We start from the raw sequence: 12,330 nt of genomic DNA, 5'->3' as shown, positions 1-12,330 counted from the left end.
TGATATCTATACAGATGTCTCTATCTTCTTGTTGAATCACAAAATTCCTAAACAATGAGGACTGTTTTTGTTTAACTCAGTTTGTAGACACTCAGCAGAGCCAAGTAAACAGAAGAGAAAAAATTGCAAATACAAAAATCAACAACAGACTCTACAAATACATAATTTGTAAAATCTACTTCTTTAAGGTCATATTGTTCTTATTGAAGAAAAAAGGGAAAAATTACAATTAACAATAGAAATAAAAATACAAAGGCAAAGCAACAATTTTTTTGGCTCTTGGACTAAAAATTAATGATCATGAGGAAAACCAAGAAATAAAAGGGAGAAAAATAGATCATACTACTGATTTTCTCTTTAAAAAAAAATGACTTTTAATCATATTTGGATTGATTGGAAATGTACAATAATGATCTTTTGGGGGCTAAAAAAAGCAGCAATGACACAACTCACTAAAACAAAAGAAGCAAGGGAACTCTAACCAGACTATACTTGTATGGTTATTTCTAAAATGGAAGCATAAGAAAAATGTTCAATAAAGCACAAAAAGTCCCCATCCTGTCCTTTGCTTGCTCCTTCTCAGCTCAGAGATTACATGTGGCCTAGAAAACACCTTTACCCAATTAAACCAGAAATCTGTAAGTTTCCCTGGTATTTTCTGAAAGTTTAACACAAAAAAAGTTAACAGGATTTAGCAGAGCAGTTTCATATCCTCAAAAAACATATTAAACTGATGACCAGAAAAATGAAGCATGCCTTTCCTTTTACAATGTGACACTAAAGTGCTGCTTATGGACATTCTGTAAAGTAAAGATTGTTTGAAGTTTAATTTTTATTTTACAAAATTGATACCATTAAAGCCAACATGATTATATTCCATCCAATAACTGAGGTAATAATATTACAAAAATATGTAAAAAATATTCTAAATTCAAAATTACTAGATATGCTAACACCCATATAGCTAGTATAAATTTGATTATTAAAAAAATAATTTTGCTTCCTTAAAAGCACTTGGCTTGTTTACCATTTAATATCAGATAGATACAGATATTTGTTATCCTGAAGTACCAAGAAAATACAAATAAAACAGCAATGTCTATACTTTGGGTTTCTTGTTAGGTGGATCCTGAAGACTAAATTTTGGAATTTCACCAGAAGGAGCATATGGAATTCTCTTTGAAGACACCTTTTTGCCAGTTGTTTCAATTTGGAAGCCAACGGTTTGCAGTTCATTGTGGAGCCCATCCAAGACATGTCGTCCATCAAAGATAAAAGCTGGTGTCAGCATTTTTTTATGAATGCATTCATAATCCAATTCCTTAAACATGTCCCACTCAATGCAAATAACCACTGCATGGGCACCATCACATGCTTCATATGGATCCTTGGAAATGGTCACAAGTCGAGACACTTGGTCATCCTCTGAAACACCTGGTTGAAAAAGATCCACAATGATTTTTTACCTTGGTACTTTTGGATCATATACATGGAGGTGTGCACCTTCATCCATCAAATCTTTGCTAATATATGTACTCGAAGATTCTTTCCTATCACCAGTGTCCTTTTTGAATGCAAACCCCAAAATAGCTATCTTCCTATCAGTCACTGTATTAAACAGACTATCTATAATCCAGGAAGCAAACCTCCTTCTCTGATAGTCATTCATGTCTATGAACTGCTGCCAAGAACAAGCTACATCAGGCAAATTCAGATCCTCACAGAGATAAACTAAATTCAGAACATCTTTTTTTTTTTTTTTAATCACCATTTTATTGAGATATATTCACATACCACGCAGACATACAAAACAAATCGTACTTTCGATTGTTTACAGTACCATTACATAGTTGTACATTCATCACCTAAATCAATCCCTGATACCTTCATTAGCACACACACAAAAATAACAAGAATAATAATTAGAGTGAAAAAGAGCAATTGAAGTAAAAAAGAACACTGGGTACCTTTGTCTGTTTGTTTCCTTCCCCTACTTTTCTACACATCCATCCATAAACTAGACAAAGTGGAGTTTGGTCCTTATGGCTTTCCCAATCCCATTGTCACCCCTCATAAGCTACATTTTTATACAACTGTCTTCGAGATTCATGGGTTCTGGGTTGTAGTTTGATAGTTTCAGGTATCCACCACCAGCTACCCCAATTCTTTAGAACCTAAAAAGGGTTGTCTAAAGTGTGCGTAAGAGTGCCCACCAGAGTGATCTCTCGGCTCGTTTTGGAATCTCTCTGCCACTGAAGCTTATTTCATTTCCTTTCACATCCCCCTTTTGGTCAAGAAGATGTTCTCCGTCCCACGATGCCGGGTCTACATTCCTCCCCGGGAGTCATATTCCACGTTGCCGGGGAGATTCACTCCCCTGGGTGTCTGATCCCACGTAGGGGGGAAGGCAGTGATTTCACCTTTCAAGTTGGCTTAGCCAGAGAGAGAGGGCCACATCTGAGCAACAAAGAGGCATTCAGGAGGAGACTCTTAGGCACAAATATAGGGAGGCCTAGCCTCTCCTTTGCAGCAACCATCTTCCCAAGGGTAAAACTTATGGTAGAGGGCTCAACCCATCAAAACACCAGTCCCCTATGTCTGTGGTGATGTTAGCAACCATGGAGGTGGGGTAGGCGAATACCCCTGCATTCTCCACAGGCTCCTCAAGGGGGCACTACATCTTTTTTTTTTTTTTCCGTGTTTCTCTTTTTTTTTTTTTTTTTTTTTTTTAAATTTCCCTTCTTTTTTAAATCAACTGTATGAAAAAAAAAGTTAAAAAGAAAACAAACATACAATAAAAGAACATTTCAAAGAGACCATAACAAGGGAGTAAGAAAAAGACAACTAACCTAAGATAACTGCTTAACTTCCAACATGTTCCTACTTTACCCCAAGAAAGTTACATAATATAGCAACATTTCAGTGAACTTGTTCCTACTACATCCATCAGAAATTAACAGACCATAGTCATTTCTGGGCATCCCCAGAACGTTAAATAGCTTATCTGTTCTTCTTGGATTATTGTTCCCCCTTCCTTAGTTGCTCTCTACTGCTAGTTCCCCTACATTCTACATTATAAACCATTTGTTTTACATTTTTCAAAGTTCACATTAGTGGTAGCATATAATATTTCTCTTTTTGTGTCTGGCTTATTTCGCTCAGCATTATGTCTTCAAGGTTCATCCATGTTGTCATATGTTTCACCAGATCGTTCTTTCTTACTGCCGCGTAGTATTCCATCGTGTGTATATACCACATTTTATTTATCCACTCATCTGTTGAAGGACATTTGGGTTGTTTCCATCTCTTGGCAATTGTGAATAATGCTGCTATGAACATTGGCGTGCAGATATCTGTTCGTGTCACTGCTTTCCGATCTTCCGGGTATATACCGAGAAGTGCAATCGTTGGATTGAATGGTAGCTCTATATCTAGTTTTCTAAGGAACCGCCAGACTGACTTCCAGAGTGGCTGAACCATTATACAGTCCCACCAACAATGAATAAGAGTTCCAATTTCTCCACATCCCCTTCAGCATTTGTAGTTTCCTGTTTGTTTAATGGCAGCCATTCTAACCGGTGTTAGATGGTATCTCATTGTGGTCTTAATTTGCATCTCTCTAATAGCTAGTGAAGCTGAACATTTTTTCATGTGTTTCTTGGCCATTTGTATTTCCTCTTCAGAGAACTGTCTTTTCATATCTTTTGCCCATTTTATAATTGGGCTGTCTGTACCTTTGTCATTGAGTTGTAGGATTTCTTTGTATCTGCAAGATATCAGTCTTTTGTCAGATACATGGTTTCCAAAAATTTTTTCCCATTGAGTTGGCTGCCTCTTTACCTTTTTGAGAAATTCCTTTGAGGTGCAGAAACTTCTAAGCTTGAGGAGTTCCCATTTATCTATTTTCTCTTTTGTTGCTTGTGCTTTGGGTGTAAAGTCTAGGAAGTGGCCTCCTAATACAAGGTCTTGAAGATGTTTTCCTACATTATCTTCTAGGAGTTTTATGGTACTTTCTTTATATTGAGATCTTTGGTCCATTTTGAGTTAATTTTTGTGTAGGGGGTGAGGTAGGGGTCCTCTTTCATTCTTTTGGATATGGATATCCAACTCTCCCAGCCCCATTTGTTGAAAAGACCATTATGGCTCAGTTCGGTGACTTTGGGGGCCTTATCAAAGATCAGTCGGCCATAGATCTGAGGGTCTATCTCTGAATTCTCAATTCGATTCCATTGATCTATATGTCTATCTTTGTGCCAGTACCATGCTGTTTTGGCAACTGTGGCTTTATAATAAGCTTCAAAGTCAGGGAGTGTAAGTCCTCCCACTTCGTTTTTCTTTTTTAGAGTGTCTTTAGCAATTCGAGGCATCTTCCCTTTCCAAATAAATTTGATAACTAGCTTTTCCAAGTCTGCAAAGTAGGTTGTTGGAATTTTGATTGAGATTGCATTGAATCTGTAGATGAGTTTGGGTAGAATTGACATCTTAATGACATTTAGCCTTCCTATCCATGAACATGGAATATTTTTCCATCTTTTAAGGTCCCATTCTATTTCTTTTAGTAGAGTTATGTAGTTTTCTTTGTATAGGTCTTTTACATCTTTGGTTAAGTTTATTCCTAGGTACTTGATTTTTTTAGTTGCTATTGAAAATGGTATCTTTTTCTTGAGTGTCTCTTCAGTTTGTTCATTTCTAGCATATAGAAACATTACTGACTTATGTGCATTAATCTTGTATCCCGCTACTTTGCTAAATTTGTTTATTAGCTCTAGTAGGTGTATCGTTGATTTCTCAGGGTTTTCTAGATATAAGATCATATCGTCTGCAAACAATGACAGTTTTACTTCTTCTTTTCCAATTTGGATGCCTTTTATTTCTTTGTCTTGCCAGATTGCCCTGGCTAGCACTTCCAGCACAATGTTGAATAACAGTGGTGACAGCGGGCATCCTTGTCTTGTTCCTGATCTTAGAGGGAAGGCTTTCAGTCTCTCACCATTGAGTACTATGCTGGCTGTGGGTTTTTCATATATGCTCTTTATCATGTTGAGGAAGTTTCCTTCAATTCCTACCTTTTGAAGTGTTTTTATCAAAAAGGGATGTTGGATTTTGTCAAATGCTTTTTCAGCATCTATTGAGATGATCAATTGATTTTTCCCTTTCGAGTTTTTAATGTGTTGTAATACATTGATTGTTTTTCTTATGTTGAACCATCCTTGCATGCCTGGAATGAACCCCACTTGGTCATGGTGTATGATTTTTTTAATGTGTCTTTGGATTCGATTTGCAAGTATTTTGTTGAGGATTTTTGCATCTATATTCATTAGGGAGATTGGCCGGTAGTTTTCCTTTTTTGTAGCATCTTTGCCTGGTTTTGGTATTAGATTGATGTTAGCTTCATAAAATGAGTTAGGTAGTGTTCCATTTTTTTCAATGTTTTGAAAGAATTTGAGTAAGATTGGTGTCAGTTCTTTCTGGAAAGTTTGGTAGAATTCCCCTGTGAAGCCATCTGGCCCTGGGCATTTATTTGTGGGAAGATTTTTGATGACTGATTGGATCTCTTTGCTTGTGATGGGTTGGTTGAGGTCTTCTATTTCTTCTCTGGTCAGTCTAGGTTGTTCATATGTTTCCAGGAAATTGTCCATTTCTTCTACATTATCCGGTTTGTTGCCATACAGTTGTTCATAATATCCTCTTATAATTTTTTTAATTTCTTCAGGATCTGCAGTTATGTCACCTTTTTCATTCATTATTTTGTTTATATGGGTCTTCTCTCTTTTTGATTTTGTCAGTCTAGCTAGGGGCTTGTCGATCTTGTTGATCTTCTCAAAGAACCAACTTTTGGTGATATTTATCCTCTCTATTGTTTTTTTGTTCTCTATGTCATTTATTTCTGCTTTAATCCTTGTTATTTCTTTTCTTGTACTTGGTTTAGGATTGGTTTGCTGTTCATTTTCTAGCTTCTTCAGTTGATCCATTAGTTCTTTGATTTTGGCTCTTTCTTCCTTTTTAATATATGCGTTTAGTGCTATAAATTTCCCCCTTAGCACTGCTTTTGCTGCATCCCATAGGTTTTGGTATGTTGTGTTCTCATTTTCATTCGTCTCTATATATTTAGCAATTTCTCTTGCTATTTCTTCTTTAACCCACTGATTGTTTAGGAGTGTGTTGTTTAACCTCCAGGTATTTGTGAATTTTCTAAGTCTCTGATGGTTATTGACTTCTAATTGTATTCCATTGTGGTCAGAGAATGTGCTTTGAATAATTTCAATCTTTTTAAATTTATTGAGGCTTGTTTTATGTCCGAGCATATGATCTATTCTGGAGAAAGTTCCGTGAGCACTAGAAAAGTATGTGTATCCTGGTGATTTGGGATGTAATGTCCTGTATATGTCTGTTAAATCTAATTCATTTATCAGATTGTTTAGGTTTTCAATTTCCTTATTGGTCTTCTGTCTGGTTGATCTATCTATAGGAGAGAGTGATGTGTTGAAGTCTCCCACAATTATTGTGGAAACATCAATTGCTTCCTTTAGTTTTGCCAGTGTTTCTCTCATGTATTTTGTGGCACCTTGATTGGGTGCATAGACATTTACGATTGTTATTTCTTCTTGCTGAATTGCCCCTTTTATTAGTATGTAGTGGCCTTCTTTGTCTCTCAAAACATCCCTGCATTTGAAGTCTATTTTATCTGAGATTAATATTGCTACACCTGCTTTCTTTTGGCTGTAGCTTGCATGAAATATTTTTTTCCATCCTTTCACTTTCAGTTTCTTTGTGTCCCTGTGTCTAAGATGAGTCTCTTGTATGCAACATATTGATGGTTCATTTTTTTTGATCCATTCTGCGAATCTATATCTTTTAATTGGGGAGTTTAATCCATTTACATTCAACGTTAAAACCGTGAAGGCATTTCTTGAATCGGCCATCTTATCCTTTGGTTTATGTTTGCCATATTTTTCCCTCTCTCTATTAATATCCTTTATTGTACCCATACCGAATCTCTTTAGTACTGAACCTTTCTCCAAGTCTCTCTGTCCTGTCTTTGTTTCTCTGTCTGTAGGGCTCCCTTTAGTATCTCCAGTAGGGCAGGTCTCTTGTTAGCAAATTCTCTCAGCATTTCTTTGTCTGTGAAAAATTTAAGCTCTCCCTCAAATTTGAAGGAGAGCTTTGCTGGATAAAGTATTCTTGGCTGGAAATTCCTCTCACTCAGAATTTTAAATATATCGTGCCACTGCCTTCTTGCCTCCATGGTGGCTGCTGAGTAGTCACTACTTAGTCTTATGCTGTTTCCTTTGTATGTGGTGAATTGCTTTTCTCTTGCTGCTTTCAGAACTTGCTCCTTCTCTTCTATGTTTGACAGTGTGATCAGTATATGTCTCGGAGTGGGTTTTTTTGGATTTATTCTATTTGGAGTTCGCTGAGCATTTATGATTTGTGTATTTATGTTGTTTAGAAGATTTGGGAAGTTTTCCCCAACAATTTCTTTGAATACTCTTCCTAGACCTTTACCCTTTTCTTCCCCTTCTGGGACACCAATGAGTCTTATATTCGGACGTTTCATATTATCTATCATATCCCTGAGGTCCATTTCGAGTTTTTCAATTTTTTTCCCCATTCTTTCTTTTATGCTTTCATTTTCCATTCTGTCATCTTCCAGGTCACTGATTCGTTGTTCAACTTCCTCTAGTCTTGTACTATGAGTGTCCAGAATCTTTTTAATTTGGTCAACAGTTTCTTAATTTCCATAAGATCATCCATTTTTTTATTTAGTCTTGCAATGTCTTCTTTATGCTCTTCTAGGGTCTTCTTGATTTCCTTCATATCCCGTACTATGGTCTCATTGTTCATCTTTAGTTCCTTGAGTAGCTGCTCTAGGTGCTGTGTCTCTTCTGGTCTTTTGATTTGGGTGCTTGGGCTTGGGTTATCCATATCGTCTGGTTTTTTCATATGCTTTATAATTTTCTGTTGTTTTTGGCCTCGTGGCATTTGCTGAACTTGATAGGGTTCTTTTATGGTTTGTAGACCTATTGAAGTCCTTATCTTTAATTTATCAGATCTACAGCTTCGTGGAGTACACTTTCTCTAACTAACCAGCAGGTGGCGTCCACGAGCCACCTGTTCTCCACAAGCCAGTTCTCCCCTGCTTAGCCTTTTTGGTGAGTGGGGGAGTGAGTCTTGTGGGGCCCAATTGGTGTACCAAGCTTGCGTGTGTAGTTGGTGTTGCCTGCCCTGTATGTGGGGCGTGTTTCTGGGCAGTCCGGGAGGGGGTGTGGCCCTAACAATCAAATCTCCCTGATGATCCTAGAGTTTTAAAGCTGCTGCAATAGTCTAATCCTTCAGTTCAGTCCTGCCACAGTTTGTCTCTGCCACTGACCCACAAGTCTTTGGTATTGGCGTATGGCTCCTGAGACTTGCAAGTGGGCCCCTCTTCCAGGCTGTGCACCCCGGGTCCTCTGTTGAGGGATGACTGTGCTATGTCACAGGTGAGTGCCATCCCCCCAGGGCAGTTCTGGGCTGCTGGGCTGTGTAGGGAGGCTTCCAGTCTGCTCAAATGATGGCTGAATGGGGCTTTGTTAATTCACACTGCTCCACCTTCCCAGCTCTGGGACATTCAGCTGAGGTTGCAGGGAAGGCTAATGTCCACGCCCAGTTTTGTGGTGTGTGCCTGTTATTTGAAGCACTTCCGTCACACTGGGTTGTCTGGGGCAGCTCTGGGCTATGGGGCTGGCGATGGGCAGGAGTGTTTCCTGTCCACCAGGATGGTGGCTGTGAGCGGACACCCCCCTTTTCTTGGGAAGTTGTGGTGTTTAGTGAATTTTCTCAGCCACTGGATTATTGCCTTTTGTCTCAGAGCTCTCTTAGTTCTGCTCTTGACTTGACGTGCCCAAATTGCAATTCTTTGAAGCTTTCTGTATTGGGCTTCTTAGAGTAATTGTTTTAGAAAAAGAAAAAAGGATTTAAAAAAAAAAAAAAAAAAAAAAGGCCCTCCTCAGAGATCTAATGGGTTATTGAAATGCTAATAGACAAAGCAACCAGGGCCATTAAGGAAAGGTCCACAGGACAGAGAGATCAGCTTTGCTTCAGGATTTGCATATGCACCTCAAGGCCTGAGCTCCGCCCTTCCCCTTTCTGTGTTCACCAGAACTCCAAAAATCCTCTGCTTTTATTTTGGAGTTTTTCGTGTTGTTTTTTTTCTATGCCTGTCTCCTCTCTGCTGGGCTGGCTGCTCTCAGAGTCTCTGGTGTCTGGTCTCAGTCTATCTATGGTTGGAGTTTGAATCAGTAGCATGAGTTTCCGATAAGAGCAGCCACTGCAGTTCTCCCTTCTCCTTCCCGGAGCTGACAGCCCCTCCTCCCCCGGGACTGAGCCTGGCAGGGAGGGGCGCGGGTCCCCTGGCCGCAAAAACTTACAGATTTCGCTGATCTCAGCAGTTCCACGTTTTCATGAGTGTTGTATGAAGTATGCCCAAAGTCAGATTGCTCTGTGGTGTCCAGTCCACGCAGTTCCTGGCTTTTTACCTACTTTCCTGGAGGAGTAACTAAAACTTACAGCTCACCAGTCTGCCATCTTGTCCCGTCTCCAGTCATTTACACTTAAAGATTCTCTTTAAGAGTTTGTCCTTTTTAAAAAGCCCTACAGATTTTATTGTAGACTATTTTATCATTTCACTCCAAAAGCATAGAACACAAAGTACAAGTGAGGCAGCTTTAACCTGGGCCGAGCGGCAAGAGCTCCAAGCGTCCCCAGATGCCAAACCCAGAACATCTTTTTGAAAGCAGCTCCCACCAAAACCAACACTGGCTTTCAGAAACTTATTTCCAATTCTGTGGTCCATTCCAGTGGCTGTTGCTACCTCTTCTACATCAGCTCCTGTTGCTTCACATAGTGCACTTATAGAGTTAATGCTGCTGATTCTTTGGGCAAGAAAAGCATTTGCTGCCAGTTTGGAAAGTTCTGAAGACCAGGTTATTAGTGGTGAGGATCTTTTCTCTGGGAACCCAGTGCTCATACACAGCACATAGTGCCTGCACAGCTCTCTGGCCCTCTGAGGCTTCATCTCCCCCAATCAGTACTCTGTCCAGGTTCTTTAGGTCCTTGATGGCTGTTCCCTCTGCCAAGAACTCGGGGTTGGACAGCCCCTGCAAGTTCAAGTTGGGTTTTGTGTTTGTGTCAAATATGCGACGGATACTTTCTGCTGCCCGCACAGGAACTATGCTTTTCTCAGTCACAATTTTGTACCCATGTGAGTTTTGTACAATGTGTCTAGCACAAGCTTCAGTGTACTTCAGATCTGCTGCCCAGCCTTTTCCCATTCCATAGGTTTTTGTTGGAGTGTTCACAGAAATAAATACAAGGTCAGCTTCTTTAATGGCATCATCAATATTGGTGGAAAAAGAGATTCTTTCCTCGACAGGATTCTACAACTTCCTTTAGTCCTGGCTCACAAAAAGGGAGTGTAGGAGAGTTCCACTCATTGATTCTTGATTCATTGACGTCAACAACTGTTAACGTGATTTCAGGACACATGTGAGCAATAACACTACATGTGGGTCCTCCAACATAGCCTGCACCAATGCAACAGATCTTCTTAATTTCAAACTTGATTGGACCTCTTCCAGCCCTAAGAGCGGCGTCCGCTTCTTAACCGGACGCTCAGACAGCACTTCTCTCCGGGTCAAGCTGCCGCAGCTTCTGCACCCGCGCGTCCTCCTCCACCTGATTTCTACTCAAAGCACGCTCCTCACCTCAGGCTGCCTAGCGCCGCACCCTGAATGCCTGCCCCGAGCCCATATTTAAGGGTTTCTGCCCTAGCGGGCAGAGGCTTCATTCCCTCACATCCAGACCCTCCCAGACTCAGTCCTCAATTGCAATTGCATCCCCAGCTTCCCCTCCCTCTGAGATGGTTTTTAAGTCCCAACCTTTGAGGCCTAGACAATATGAATTCTCACAAAGTGCAACTCGGAAGACATGTTTTTACAACAAAATTAAAAATGTGACCCTTCATATGTTGACTTCACTTTCCTTCCATGAAATAAATATACACTTATTCCATATTATTTTCTGGAAAACTATGGGCTGAGCTTCCCAAGGGTTTACATGTATTTGTGGGAATTACTTTTAGTCATATTTTTGTTGTCTTTTTTGTTACAGTTGTTTCAGCTGAAAGGTTTATAATTATAAATTTTAGAAATTTCTCATATCTAAAATTGAGGTAGTACTCTATGTATCATAAAACTATCATGAAGATTAAATAAATATTGCATGTTAAATCCTCAGTGCTACATAAGGTAATATTGCAATTCATTAAATAATTATCTGATATTGTTACTATTGTTTTACCTTTACTTTTTGCTCTGTATGCACTTTCATTCTTCATTACCTGAATAAATTATGTATCTGGAGTATCCAGGATCTGCAGTGTCCTATATCATTAGGGCTTTTGGGACACACACTATCTCAATAGTGTGGATAACTATCTGCCTCTTTCTCCTTCTGGGACATAAGTGTAATGATTATAAAGACTCATTATGCTGCTAGCAAAAAGGCAGTCAGTTAGATTCAGCTTCACAAAAATGTCTCAGATATCAGATTTTGCTTCCTTCCAAATTTCACTTCACAGGTAATGCCTCAACTTTCATGAGAATAATGAACTTACAATGAGTGCTCTTGAAAGAAGGAAGATTCTGCTCCTCATTTAGTTTACTTAATCCATTTTCTTTTACATATATATGTAATCCAATCACAATCACCCCATTATTTACAAACTATTAAGGGCCCTGTGAATTCCCAAATTCCTTGTGAATAGAATCTCAGTTTTCATGGAGAGACCCACACCTCTCCCATTCTCAGTGGGCCTCTGTCTCTATATTGACCCTGAGTTTGGGGAAGTATCAACTGTTGACACTAAAAGTAACAGTAATTAGTCTAGCGGACACTCCGTTGAGCTAGTGAGCCAACTGTGGGATTCTGCCAGAAGTATTGGAAAAGAGGAGCTTCTTTCTGCCTAAGCCAATTCTCTGGGCAGATTGAAGCAAAACCATCTGTAGCTCTTTTTGCCAACAATAGAAGAGAGTCTTCCTGAGAATTAAGTCATCAAAGAGGAAACAGTACTAAGAACTGTGGAAAGACACATAATTGATGGTGTATTTTTTTGCACAGTTGGATTCTCTGTTAACTCTTCTATGTCCAGATTTTTAAGTATATCAGCAATAAATTTCCATTTTTGTTTGTCATTTAAAAAGGAGTTCAGCGCCAAAAAATGACCATTACACTTAATTATAAATATCTTCTTTATCGTAGAATAAAATTCACACCCCTAGAAGTAGACTGCAA

At 39.1% G+C, this 12,330-nt stretch overlaps 1 pseudogene; it reads right to left on the bottom strand.

Moving 5' to 3' along the window:
* Positions 1–1,099: 1,099 nt before the first annotated feature.
* Positions 1,100–10,539, bottom strand: LOC119536191 (annotated as a pseudogene).
* Positions 10,540–12,330: the final 1,791 nt, after the last annotated feature.

The sequence above is a fragment of the Choloepus didactylus genome, chromosome 6, assembly GCF_015220235.1.
Source record: "Choloepus didactylus isolate mChoDid1 chromosome 6, mChoDid1.pri, whole genome shotgun sequence".
Lineage (NCBI taxonomy): Eukaryota > Metazoa > Chordata > Mammalia > Pilosa > Megalonychidae > Choloepus > Choloepus didactylus.
This window is presented reverse-complemented; position numbering and strand designations above follow the sequence as displayed.